This window comes from Hyaena hyaena, unplaced genomic scaffold (genome assembly GCF_003009895.1).
Source record: "Hyaena hyaena isolate Hyena2069 unplaced genomic scaffold, ASM300989v1 scaffold_86, whole genome shotgun sequence".
Lineage (NCBI taxonomy): Eukaryota > Metazoa > Chordata > Mammalia > Carnivora > Hyaenidae > Hyaena > Hyaena hyaena.
This window is the reverse complement of record NW_024080721.1, coordinates 1,172,690-1,187,057: the sequence shown is the minus strand read 5'-3', so window position 1 is coordinate 1,187,057 and position 14,368 is coordinate 1,172,690. Positions and strand designations below refer to the sequence as shown.

At 42.7% G+C, this 14,368-nt stretch overlaps 1 protein-coding gene across 3 annotated transcripts in view; it reads left to right on the top strand.

The window, feature by feature from the left end:
• The first annotated feature begins 533 nt into the window (after positions 1-533).
• Positions 534-14,368, top strand: part of GIGYF2 (GRB10 interacting GYF protein 2) — a 138,061-nt gene continuing 124,226 nt past the window's right edge. For all 3 annotated transcript variants that reach the window (XM_039234494.1, XM_039234493.1, XM_039234492.1), the window contains exons 1-2: positions 534-611; positions 5,654-5,719. The gene's annotated coding sequence lies outside the window, so the exon portion shown is untranslated. The remainder of the gene's footprint in view (positions 612-5,653; positions 5,720-14,368) is intronic.

Here is a 14,368-nt window from a genome sequence, read left to right as displayed (position 1 = left end):
ACCACATTTCAAGACTCTAGAATGAATTCCCAGTTCTACCAGAACCGTTAACAAGTAGAGAAACTGCTTTGAACTTCAGCTTTTGTCGTTTCCCCATTTTCTATAGGATGGCAAAAGCCCAGGAAAATGTGGGTTAAAAGCTGTGGGAAAGTTCTGGGGTTAAAAAATCAACTCGTAAATGATGAAGAGCTTTTTGAAAATGCGAACCGGCTCTGGATTGGGTGCATAGGATGGTGAGTCACAGGTGGCCTGGCCAGGATCCAACTCTGAAAACACCAACTCTACTCAACTCAAGGGCAGGCCGGGAACCCCATCCCAGGGACCCGCAGGCGCCTGCGCCTTGCCGCGGCCCCGCCCTCTTCCAGCCCGACATCCGGGGCTCGGACAGGGGCGTGTTCGGGGAAAGAGGGGCGGGAGGCAGCGGAAAGGAAGGATGTCGTGGGAGGCTGGATAAGCGGGTAAGGGAGGCGAGGCGGGGCGGGGGAGGAGCAAGGGGCGTGGCGGAAGGAGCGCGCTGTCACGTGACGTACGTGGCGACGTGTCGGCCATCTTGTGTTGTTGAGGCTGAAGACTGACTTGGTTTCCGAGAGACTCCCTGTCCCGGACCGCAGGTAACCAGCGACTCCGTCTCACTCCCCTGCCCGGCTCCGCTCCGCGTCCCGACTCCGCCGTCTCCCACCCCCCACGCTCCCGCCCATGGAGCCGCCTGGGACTCCTGCCCGCGCTCGCGTCCCCGCCGCTCCGACCCGGCCCAGCCGCATGGACACCCACAGGCCGCCCCGGCAGCGGCCACGGCCGGCTAGGGCGTCAGGCGAGGGGACAGGTCAGGTGCTGGGCCGGAGGGAGCCTCCTGCCCCGCGAGGGACCACGCCGGGCCCGGGCGCGTCCCGACCGCCGAGCCGCGGAGGCCCCCTCCTCAGGGGCCCGTTGGCATCGCGGGGGGGAACCGAGGGAGGGAGGAGGGTGGTGGGTGGGGTGGGCAGTGTCAGGCCGATTTGCTCAGGGCCGGAGGGTTCGCCCTCTGATCCCTGCTCCCCGGGCCAGCCACCCGGCTAGGGCTGGGGTGCCCCGGGGTAACAGCTGCTTCGGCCAGACAGCTCCTCCTGCCGGCCCTCCTCCCCACACCTGGCCTCCGGGAGGTGCGCCTTTGCCTTCCTCACCGAGCATCTGCACCGTGGAGACTCCGTCCGTGGCGAGAGGACTGGTCTGGACCAGGCCCGAGGCAAGGTGGAGCCATGATCTGAACCTGGGACGGAGGTTGGGAAAGTCGAGCCCGAGGCAGCTTTGGGACCCGAACGTTCTCGTCCGGTTGAGATGGGTTTTAGTCTTTTCAGTGTCAGCAGTTCCCACGAAGCACTTCGGATACTTGAGTGCTGTGGCTGATGCCTAGATCAGATTTACGTTTCCAGCCACGGAATGGCCTGTGAAAGCAGCAGGCTGTAGGACCCGTGCTTGGGAAGCAACAATGTTGCTTTGCGTTTACTTAGCCCTGTGTTTTGTTTGTTTCTTTTTCTTTTTTTCCTTTCCCTGAAAGTCCGAGCACGTAAGCACACCCAGTTTCTCTCTAAAGGAAGGTAAGTATTTCAGTTACACTTAGAAGGAATTGAGGATGGGGCCAGAAGCTGTGAACAGGTTCTTAGCCAGTGTTGTGTATCTTGCATTATAGGCAGTTTTGATTCCCAGGGTTGTGTGCCCGGAAGACACTCTGGCCTTGTGTAGTATTTCCTTCTTAGAATCTAATGCCTTTTTGGATCTAAAACCATTTTTTCCCCCTTGTCAACCCTTTCTAGTACATTAACTTTCAATATTTGCAGCTCTGACCTTCCAGAGTTTGTCCATTTTGGTTAGATCACAAATGTGCTCTCCCATTCATTGATGATTTCGTGTTTTACTAATTAGTGTAGCAGATTTTGGAGTGCTCACGCTGGATGGAATATGTACTTTTCTGTTACATCAGATGCTGACATCAATGGAGGACACTGGGAAAAAAATTTAAAAGTGGCATGTATCTGGAAAAAGGGACACACAATTCTTCCTTTACGTTTAACACCAAGGAGTATACTGGGAATGGTACTGGTTTATTGGAATAGAAAGGGCTTTACACCTTTTTTTTTTTTAATGTTTATTCATTTTTGAGAGAGAGAGAGAGAGGGAGAGAACGAGCATGAGCAGGGGAGGAGCAGAGAGGCAGGGAGACACAGAATCGGAAGCAGGCTCCAGGCTTTGATCTGTCAGCACAGAGCCTGACACGGGGCTTGAACCCACGAATGGTGTGAGATCATAACCTGAGCCCAAGTCGGACGCTTAACCGACTGAGCCACCCAGGCGCCCCAACACCTTTTCTGTACCTGACGAAGCATTGTCAGGTTCTGACAATGTTCTGAGAAGGCAGAAGGGACTGTGCTTCCATTCCTTCCTGCCTTCATGCATTCATTTATTTGACAGAGATTGAGACTACTGCACTGTCGGGTGCTGGGGCCGCAACAGACTAAAAGTCCTTTCTCTGTGGAGCTCATTTCTAGACAGACAAAAACTCAGGTAAAATATATAGTGTTATGGTAAATGATGTGGGAAAAAAATGAGACAACTATGATGATAGGGATTTAGGAGTTCATTTTAAGTAGCGCGCCCTGAGAAGGCTGCACGGAGAAGCGCATGTTTGGGGAAGGACCTGACACAGGTGAAGGAGTGAATCCTGAAGCTCTAGGGAGGAGGAATGCTCCAGGCTGGGCCAGCTAGGGCAGAGAGACTGAGGCAGAAGCTGAAGTGGGAGCAGGTCAAGTGCTGGGAAAAGTATGGAGGCTAGTTTAGCAAGAGGGAGGCTGGTAGAAAATGTGTACCCTGCTCGTTGGTACTATGATGGGTTATTCAGGGACTTAGACATTTTTTCCACATCTCTCATGAATGTTGGAAAGGGAGACCAGTTTCTGGAGATTTGGACCCATATGTCCAAACCCCTTTCCCTCCGTATAGGGCACACGCTCCACCCCAGTTTGGAAAAATTCAGGATGCTCCTATGACATATTTCAGCAAATTGTCTTGAAAAGTCTTTCTTAAAAGTTTTTAAATGAGATGGATGATAGACTGCCTAAAAGATTTTTCGAAAGGAATTGCTTTTGAAGAAGGGGATCTTTGGAGTACTTAGGAATATTTGAAAATGTAGGGAAATTAATTTCCTGTGAAGTTTAGACAGAATTAAGAAATATAACCTGGGGGAATGCTAGAGTCAGCATAATAATTTGTTATTCTTAATCTGATTAGTAAGAATTAAGAATTCTTAATTAATTCTGTTCTGTCCATCCTAGTTTTAAGTTCCTCAGGGTCTCTTCCTCTTATTTGTATGTCTTTTATAGCATTTTACATGTGTAGGACTTTTTGTGTTTTTTATTTTTCTTCTTTTGCCTTTCAGAGTAGTTGACTCGTTCACCAATTAATTTGATACTTATTAGGCTTCTTTCTTCGGGAAAATTTTTTTTTTCTGATTTCCTTCCAGCTTATTTCCATATGCTTATTACTGAGCTTTCATAAATGTCTTCTTTCATATTAATTCACCTGAGGACTTTAATATTTTGGTTTTGAAGTGCTTTTGCTGGTGAGTTGAGTTGCATATATGAAAAATAATTTGTCATAACTTGCCTGAAGCTCATGAGAAGAGAGGAATTTACAACTTTAGGGTGTGAGTGGAGCTCCTTGGCTAAAAAGGAGCCACAGCAATGATAGTGATGAGGTGGTATTTTAATAAATTTTCCCCTCTTGTTCTTTTGTTGAATTTTGAAATGACATTTCCGTATTCTGTCTTTGATGTCATATCAGCTCATTTGTTCTCATGACTCTGCATTTTAATACTCCATTTGTCTATTCTCTTTTTGTTGACTTTCACACTGGGAGATGACACTACTGATAGTGATTGCTGTCTGGGAGAACCTTTTGGGTGAAAAGATTGTTATTGACCCTTTTACCCTTGCCATTCTAAAGGATCTTTGATTTGTGCCATTTTCGAAGACTGACTTCATTTGCAGTTCTCCATTATCCCCTGCTGATTAAATTTTCAGTACTTTCTGTTTTATTCTATTTCTTATAGATTGTAGTGGGACCAGTCTCATTAGGTTGAATCTACAGCCTCTGTTGGTGTTAATCCGGTATCTTAGAGGCAAGTTAAATGTCCATTTTCCTTAAGCAGTTTGAATTGCCTTAACATCATTTGGTCATCATTGTAAAACCCTGAACCCAAGCCTTTTTTTCCCGTTAACCCTCTGCTAGGATTTTTCTGGTAATGAAGTCCTAGCATTTCCATTCATTTTTAATGCCCTGCAAAGTTACATATTTTTCAATATATAAGTAGATTTTTACTCCATAGGAAGGCTTACTGATAGTTGGAATCCTAGTATTTCTTAAACCTGATTGGCAATTTTTTTTTATGCCCTCAGATGACTGAGAAATACAGTAGATTATTTTTACGGGGATGCAGGATGATACCTTTGTTGAATTACCTATAATTAAAAAAAATTTTTTTTAAGTAAGCTCTGCATGCAATGTGGGTTTGAACTCACGACCCTGAGATTAAACTGTACTGACTGAGCCAGCCAGGTGCCCCGAATTGCCCATAATTTTGTGTGAGGTTGAGGGGGAAAGAAAGGGGAGGTTTGAAAAATAAAAGAATACTCCCTTAAGTGGTCACAATTTTTTAAAAATATTTTCAAAGTATTAATGTACTTCAAGTAATTAAAGTATACAGTTTTATATTTTCTTGTTAACTACAGAGGATTTGAACTTAATTTTTACTTGCAATAGGAGATATTTAGAGCTTGTTTTTTTGAGTTAGACTTTATTACCTAGTTGCCCACTCTTTTCTTTTTGCCTGCCCTTATAAAACCAGACTGCAGTGCATATAAAGTTGAATGACTTTGGGTATTAAAACATGGCTATTTTTTTGCAAAATTAAGTCAAAAGGCAGAAGTGGCTTTCTCAAGTTACCTTCTTGCTGTTAATAAAATCATCAACTTTTATTTGTAATTAATTTTTGACATGTAGCAGCATTCAAAGTATTATTTGATTTTAGCTAAGAAACCACTTGAAGCTGTTGTATTTCATTCAGTTCACTCCTTGTCACTTAAGATGTGACTCCTGTGGATTTTTAAGATACTGTCTCAGTAGAACATTAAAAGAAGGTAGTAATTTTGTAACTGAAGGCACACCTGGAGCTTTGCTCCTTGGGCATTTTGGCAGTGGTTATATTTCTTGGGCGCACTGATTATTTGCATAGGCTGTGTACCGTATTGCTATGTTGCTTGCTGTCATTTTCGTATCAGATATGCTTAAAAATTAATACCAAATCCCTGTAATGTGGTTTTGAATGAAAGCCCCAAGTAATCACTTTCCTAAACCCTATATTGGTGCTCATTTATCTTTATGAGAATCACTTAGAACTTTTGTAAAAAATATGTATTTTTTAGTCCCACTCTAGAGCTACTGAAACTCTTTAAATCTTAGGAAAGTGGAAGTTAGTTTATAAGCACACAAGGTGATTCTAATATTTTAACCAGGTTTGGAACCATTTCCTGTAAAAACTATTCATTATAAGAGATTATGTTTTTAAAGTTTCCTAAGAGGTTGATTGTTGGGTCAATTACTTTAATACTTTTGTTATTTACAGTGTTAAAAGGACCTGAACAAAGTCTGCTTACGCCTCCTGCTGTGAACCAGCAGAACTTTTGAACAGGTGAGTGTTGAAGGGAAGCACAGAGCTGAGGGCTTAGGCCAACAGCTGATTTTTGCTTTTAAGGTTTCAGGGTTTTTTGCCTTTTTTTCTTTCTTCTCATAAGGGTATAGATAGTGATAGAAACAACTTCTTAGGTACTGCTCGGATTCCTTATGAACCACAAGAATAATCATACCCCTTCCTGCACTGTTCCTGGTGTGAATTTGTGTCTTAAACTGTTATGATTTTCTTATGTCCTGAACCAGGAAGAGGAATTCTTTAGGGGCAGAAGTAAGGAGATACTTAAAGAACACCAGGGGCTGTTGGCTTTCCTGAAGGACACGAAAAGAAACTGGGAAGCATTCTGGAGCTAATAAGGCAGGAGAGATAGCACTTCCCTCCCTGCTGGCTAGTCAGTGTCCTCTCTTGTCTCTTTTTATCCTGCTTTAGTTGTCTTTTCACAATCTGGCCTTTCCTGCTTTAAAAACACATGGAAGAAAATCACCACTTTCTTTTTTGGTGCCACACATGAACTCAAACTCCAGTGCCACAAGCCAAATGGTTTATTAGGTCATTGTCTACATTTCAAATTCCTGGGAGGGGAGAATTTGATTGGTTGAAGTTTGTCCAGTTTTCCATCATTGGTCTAATTAGTAGGACCATAGGACTGGAGTCTAGAAGTACAAACAAACATAATTGGAAGATTCCACTTTAAGAGTGGGGTCAGGTCTCAGAGAAGGTGTAGTGTTGGCTCTTCTAGGCAGAAACCTACAGAAACTTCTGGACATTTTCCTCTCATAGAAACATTTCTTATAGGTAGCTTGGCAGTTGAAGTTTATACGTCCTGAAGAGTTAAACTGTAGATTTATCTTTTCATCAGGCCCAGTAGGTTTCACCAAGTATCCTTGTTTGAACTTCCTAGTGCAGTGTTTTTTTTTTTTAAGTTTATTATTTATTTTTTTAAAAAATTTTTAATGTTTTATTTCTAGGAGAGAGAGAGAGAGAGAGAGAGAGAGAGACAGCGTGAGCAGGGGAGGGTCAGAGAGAGAGGGAGATACAGAATCTGAAACAGGCTCCAGGCTCTGAGCTGGCAGTCAGCACAGAGCCCGACGCGGGGCTCGAACCCACGAACCGCAAGATCATAACCTAAGCGAAAGTTGGATGCTTAACCAACTAAGCCACCCAGGCACCCCTTTTTAAGTTTATTTTTGAGAGAGCGTGCACGCATGTGCATGGAGGAGGGACAGAGAGAGAATCCCACGTAGATTCTGAGCTGACAGTGGAGCTTTATCTTATGAACCTTGAGATCATGACCTGAGCCAAAATCAGGAGTCGGACATGTGACCGATTGAGCCACCAGCCCCCGCCCCGGCATTTTAACAAAAGTTCTTGGTTTAGGGGATTCAGAGCAGTGTCTGTGATAAAGGTTTAGCAAATGGACGTAAGCAAATGAGAGACTTGTTTGTGGAAAAATCATCGGTTGTTTATTTTTCATTGGCTGCTTTTGTAAATTTTAATTTCTGGGTACTTTTTACAGTGTTCAGCAACGTTTAAGTATTAGGAAGCCATGGAGAATTTGAAAGGGGGAGTTCTACATGTGAACATATATTCACATTATTTAAGTGGTAGCAGGAATTTTCACTGTTGGGAAAGGATCTGTGAGACAGTATAAACTCTTGGATTAATGTGTTTTTGTATTCTAGAATTATTAGGTAATACTGAAGCAGATTTTTTTTAATGGAGCATTTTGAAGCTCTGTTTATTTTTGTTTATAGCTTGTATGTATTTGGTGATATCTGATTTCTTAAGTAATTTGTTATTACTTAAATCTTATTAGTATATTGAGACTATTTTTTTAGAGGTTTCATTTTTATGTAACCTCTACATCCAACATGGGGCTTGAACTTACAAGCCCAAGATCAAGAGTTGCGTGCTCTACTGACTGAGCTAGCCCAGCTGCCCCTTGTATATCAAGATTTTTAGTGCAGAGCCTAGGGATTACTAATAAAAGTCATCTGTTGTAGAGTGATGTATCCAGTGGCAGGCCACAGATGTGACTTCCTGTGATGCTTTTTTTAAGACAAGTTTTACTTTAGCAGATTGCAGCTGAATTCTTTTTTTTAAGCTGAATTCATTAAATAAAAAAATTTTTTTGAAATGTTTTATTTATTTCTGGGAGAGAGAGAGAGACAGCATGAGCAAGGGAGGGTCGGAGAGAGAGGGAGATACAGAATCTGAAGCAGGCTCCAGGCTCTGAGCTGGCTGTCAGCACAGAGCCTGACGTGGGGCTCGAACTTAAACCGTGAGATCATGACCTGAGCTGAAGTCAGACGCTTAACCAACTGAGCCGCCCAGGCCCCCCTGAATTTATTAATTTCTTTAAATGTTTATTCAGTTTTGAGAGAAAGAGAAAGTGTGAGCAGGGGAGGGGCAGAGAGAGAGTGGCAGACACAGAATCTGAAGCAGCTCCAGTCTCTGAGCTGTCAGCATGGAGCCTGATGTGGAGCTTGAACCCACAGACTGTGAAATCATGACCTGAGCTGAAATTGGCCGCTGAATCAACTGAGCTACCCAGGCGCTCCTTAAAGGTAGAATAGCCCTCTCTCTCTCTCTCTCATATTGTATGTTTTCTTTAATCTGGATTTTGAGGTGAGGTATATTCAGGTTTATTGAGTTAAGGCTTTGTGAGGTTTTAAAAAGATTTCCACGGAATCTGTGTAAAACTTCACAGGCTCTGGGGATTCCTCTCTGGAAAACATGGCTTGTGTTGAGATTATCACTTGATGTGGTTAATATTTATGGCATTGTAATTTTTCCTAGAATAGTTAGTTCATTGATGGCTAATTATGTTCTTCTTTCACCAAAAGAGGGAAAAAGTAGAAATGTTTACATATTGTTCAGAAGCAGTGGGGAGAATGATAGAAATAGCTTTTTTTCTTAGAGTGATATTGTGACCAGTATGTTCTTTGGGAACAAAGCTCCTTTTGTTCAAATTGTCCTGGGCCTGGAGGAAGTGTTGGGAACTCTGGTCTCTTCAGTATTGGTTTTTTGGTTTTTGGTTGCAGATCCTGACAGGAATTGGCAGAGGTATTGTCTTGGTACTTTCTAATTGGTAAATCATGGCTCAGGCCTTGAAGGCATGGCCAAACTCAGGGGCTCTCAACGATTAGGTCCTTGAGACTTGAGGTGGTATTGCTCAAGCCGTGGCCATTTGAGGGACTTGATGTGAAGCCATCCTGCAAGATCTGGGGTCAGAGAGCTTTAATTTAGGTTCTGGAATCGGATACTCTTTAGTCTTTTATACTACATCCACCATTCTTAATGAAATTTTTCTGTAGTGTGTTAGGAGAGTATAGTCTATTCCTTACCCTGAGGGCTTCATAGATTGCTTAACTTAGTGATGCAGAGGAGTAGAAGTTGGATAGTGGAGCAGAGTGGAAGATTGGGAGAAGGAGAAAAAGTGACTTCCACAAAATGAATTCCTCTGAAAATCACAAGGGAGTGGATAAAAAAGAAAAAGGTAACCAACTGGTATTGAGCCACTATCATGTACTGAAAAGTTTGTGGCCTTAAAAAAAATTTTTTTTAAATGTTTATATTTGAGAGAGACAGGGTGTGAGTGGGAAAGGAGCAGAGAGAGAGGGAGACACAGAATCCAAAGCAGGCTCCGGGCTCCGAGCTGTCAGCAGAGTCCAATGCGGGGCTCGAACCCATGAGCGGTGAGATCATGATCTGAGCCGAAGCCGAACGCTTAACTGACTGAGCCACCCAGGTGCTCTGTTAAAGTATGTGGCCTTTTAAAGCAGAGAAATGTGGGTTTAATATTGTTACTTATTACATGTAACTTGAGATGAGTAAGTTAACCGCTGGTAGCCTTATTTCCTTTACCTGTGAAGTATATCCCATAGTGGTTATGGGAATTAAAAATATAAAATGCCCAGTGTAATGCCTGGTGCACAGTAAATGGGCTTTCAATAAATGGTAGCTTGTATGATTGTTATTACAATGTAAATAGGTAAATTCTGATGATAAAATTTCATCTTTAGAATTTGAATAGAGACATCAGTGAGTTCTGTTAGTAAGTCTTGTTTTGTTCTCAGTCCAGCAATTACTTCAATAGCTGATTTGTGCTGAGTGCTGGGCTAGCCACAGCAGTGAGCAAAACACACATGGGCCCATCTTCGTAGGGCTTATAGCCTAATGGCAGAGGCAGTCAAAAAATCATATAAGTAGGGGAGCTTGGATGGCTCAGTTGGTTAAGTGTCTGACTTTGGCTCAGGTCATGATCTTGCAGTTCCTTAGTTCAGGCCTGGAGTTGGGCTCTGTGCTGACAACTCAGAGCCTGGAGCCTGCTTTGGATTCTGTGTCTTTCTGTGTCTCCCTCTCTTTTTGCCCCCCCACCCCCATGTCTCTCTCTCAAAACTAAACATTTAAAAAAATCATATAAGTAAATTTCAAAATGTGAAAAGTCTGTCCTTGGAAAAGATATATTTTTAAGACCTAAATGCTTAAGTGTCACATTTTGGATCTTGGTGTTCTTGTCAGTGATATTTTATGCCTTTTGATAAGCTTTCCAGAGTATGTACGTATGTTTTGCTGTAAGTTAATTTATGTATTTTTTTGGTTTGTCATTTTTTCCTTTTTCTCTGAGACAGACACATCTCAGCTTATAACATTTTTTTTTAAATGTTTGTTTATTTTGAGAGCGAGAGCTGAAGAGAGAGCAAGTGGGAAAGGGGCAGAGAGGGAAAGAGGGAGAGAATCCCAAGCAGGCCTTTTGCTGTCAGCACAGAGCCCAATGTGGGACTCGATTCTGTGACCTGTGAGATCATAACCTGAGGTGAAAATGAGAGTCGGATGCTCAATCAACTGAGCCATCCAGATGCCCCAACACTTCTCAACTTTTTGATCTTCGGACTCCTTTATCCTTTTTTTTTTTTTTTTTTTTAAGTTCATTTATTTATTTTTTTTGTAATCTGTACACCTAGCGTGGGGCTCGAACTCACATCCCTGAGATCAAGAGTCAGACGTTCTTCTGACTGAGCCAGCCAGGTGTCCTAGGACTCCTTTATTCTCTAAAAGTTAGTGGACTCCCAAAGAACTTTTTGGCTTTTTAGTGTCTATATTATACTGAGAACTTTAAAATAATATATTAGTTTAAAAATAATAATCTGATTATATACTAATAATATTTTTAGTGAAGAATACCCATTTTCTGGAACATTTCTAAAAATTTGGTGATAAGAGTGACATTGTTTTTTCTTTTTGCAAATTGCTTTTATATCTTGCTTTATGGAAGGCAGCTGGATTCACATATCTGCTTCTGTGTTCAGCCAGTAGCTGTTTATTACTTTGAAGTATATGAAGAAAATTAACCCTTGCAGAGATATGTATGTAGTTGGAAAGGGGAGGAATATTTTAAGAACTTTTTCAAATGATTGCAGGTATTTTTTGGTAGTACGCCAAAATTCGACAAGTAGTTTTTTAGATTTATTTTTAATTTATTCATTTTTTAGGAGAGACAGGGACATCGTGAGTGGGTGAGAGGCAGAGAATGGGAGAGAGAGAAGCCCAAGCAGGCTCTGCACTGTCAGCACAGAGCTGATGTGGGGCTTAAGCCCATGAAACCATGAGATCATGACCTGAGCTGAACCAAGAGTCGGACACTTAACTGACTGAGCCACCAAATGCCCCTTTAATTTTTCTTTAATGTTTATTTATTTTTGAGAGAGAGTTGGGGGAGATAGCATGCATGTGGGGGAGTGGCAGAGAGAGAGGGAGACACAGAATCTGAAACAGGCTCTAGGCTGTCAGCGCAGAGCCCAGCGTGGGACTTGAACCCCCAAACCATGAGCCGAAGTCAGATGCTTAAACTTAATCAGCTGAGCCACCCAGGCACCCCAACAATTATTTTTAATTTTATTTAAAAAAATTTTTTAGTGTTTGTTTTAGAGAGAGAGAGACGGCAACAGCGCGTATGTGGGGTGCAGGAGGGGCAGAGAGAGAGGGAGACACAGGATCTGAAGCAGCTCCAGGCTCTAAGCTGTCAGCACAGAGCCTGACGTGGGGACTTGAACTTGGGAACGGCGAGATCGTGACCTGAGTCAAAGTCAGACACTTAACCGCCCAACCAACTGAGCCACCCTAAGTAGTAGTTTTTAAAGGTTAGTTGCAATATGAAATCTGAATTATGTCAGTCCACTTTTTGTATTCAGTAACATTAAAATCCATTGTTCTGTCTTGGACCTTAAATGACACAGTATCAAAAACTTGCATTCAGGGGTGCTTGGGTGGCTCAGTCGGTTAAGCATCCAACTTTTGATTTTGGCTCAGGTCATGATCTCATGGTTTGTGAATTTCAGCCATGTGCTGGTCTCTGTTGACAGTGGGGAGACTGCTTGGTATTCTGCCCCCTCCCTCCCCTGCCCTAGCTTGCACTCTGTATTTTTCTCAAAATAAATAAAAATAAACTTAAAAAATTACATTTATTGGGGCACCTGGGTGGCTCAGTCAGTTAAGCGTCCGACTTTGGCTCAGGTCATGATCTCACAGTTTGTGGGTTCGAGCCCCGCATCGGGCTCTGTGCTGACAGCCAGCTCAGAGCCTGGAGCCTGCTTCAGATTCTCTCTCTGACCCTCCCCTGTTCTCTCTCTCTCTCTCTCTCTCTCTCAGAAATAAATAAAAAACATTAAGAAAATTAAAAAAAATTGCATTTGTTAATGTTAGTACTCATCAGGAAAGGCTTGAAGTATTGGGAAAGTCTAAGTACTAGAAAACCCATCAAACTCATGTGAATAGAAGTTTTCCAAAATTCTAATTTTGCTTGAAAGCTCAAATTTTATTATTGGCAACAAATATTGCCAATTTTTTTTTTAAGGTTGCAGTGTCATTTCATTCATTTTTTTAAAAAAGTTTATCAGCAGGAGTCAGGGAGTGGCAGAGTGAAGAGGGGGAAGAGAGAGAAGAGAGAAAGAATCTCAAGAAGGCTCCACACTGTCAGCATGGAGACTCATGCAGGGCTTGAACACTTGAACTGTGAGATCATGACCGGTCCTGAAATCCAGAGTCTGCGGTGCTTGGGTGGCTCAGTCGGTTAAGCGTCCAACTTCGGCTCAGGTCATGATCTCTCACGGTCCATGGGTTTGAGCCCTGCGTTGCCTCTGTGCTGACAGGTAGCTAGTTCAGAGCCTGGAATTTGTTTTGGATTCTGTGTCTCCCTCTCTCTCTGCCCCTCCCCTGCTTGTGCTGTCTCTCTCTGACTCTCAAAAATAAATAAAAAACATTAAAAAAAAAAAAAAAGAAAGAAATCCAGAGTTTGACACATAACTGACTGAGCTACCCAGGTGTCCCACACTTTGTTCATTTTTGAAAAAAATGTCTGCTAGTACGGAGGTCTGTGTATCAGTTACTCTTACTGCATGATCAGTGCAGCGCCAACAGTGAATTCTAATAGTTTTGATATCGTGGCTACTTTTTTGAAAGAGATTTAGAAGACCTTACTTTGAGAATTGCTAATCTGGGGAGTGGAACAATTTTCAGTGTTCTCTTTACATATGATACATAGTTTTTTGTTTTGTGTTTCTTTCATAGTTTATTGTCAAGTTGGTTTCCATGTAACACCCATTGCTCATCCCAACAAGTGCCTTCCTCCAGGCCATCACTCCCCTGCCCCTCTCTCCCACTCCCGTCAGCCCTCAGTTTTCAATATTCAAGAGTCTCTCATGGTTTGCTGTTCTGTTTTGTTTTGTTTTTAAAGCATTAAAAAATAAGTAATGGTTTGAAATAGAAACTGAAATAAGCATATCATTGAGGTCTTTTAGATTTCATTGAGGGTTTTTAGTGCTCAGTAGATACAAATTTTTTTCCTAGGTTGTGGTTAGTTATAAAGTAGCCTTCTCTTTTTAAGACTTTTTTTTTTATTTTGGGAGAGAGCACTGGTTCAGAAGTTGTGACTCGTTATAAAATAGTCCTCTCTTTTTAAGACTTTTTATTTTTTTATTTTTTGTTTTATTTATTTCTAGGAGAGAGAGAGACAGCGTGAGCAGGGGAGGGTCATTGAGACAGGGAGTCACAGACTGAAACAGGCTCCAGGCTCTGAGCTGGCAGTCAGCACAGAGCCTGACGCGGGGCTCGAACCCACGAACTGCGAGATCATGACCTAAGTGAAAGTCGGACGCTTAACCGACTAAGCCACCCAGGCGCCCCTTTTAAGACTTTTTTAAAGTTTATTTTGGGAGAGCACTCCTGTGTACTCTTAAGTGGGGGAGGGGCAGAGAGGGAGAGAGACTCCCAAGCAGGTGGTGTGCTGTCAGCACAGAGCCTGACATAGGGCTCAATCCCGTGAACTGTGAGGCCATGACCTAAGCTGCAACTGAGAGTGATGCTTAACCAACTGAGCCACCCAGGTGCCCTTCAGATTTCCTTATTATTTTTTTTAACTTAAAATTTTTAAATTTTTTTCTAGTTCATTTTTGGAGGGAGGGAGGGAGAGAGAGACAGACAGACAGACAGACAGACAGAGAGACTGAGCACAAGCAGGGCAGGGGAAGAGAAAGAGGGAGACAGACTCTGACGTAGGCTTGAGACTCTGAGCTGTCAGCAAAGAGACTGATGCAGGGCTCTAGCTCATTAACTGCAAGATCATGACCTAAGCCAAAGTTGGATGCCCAA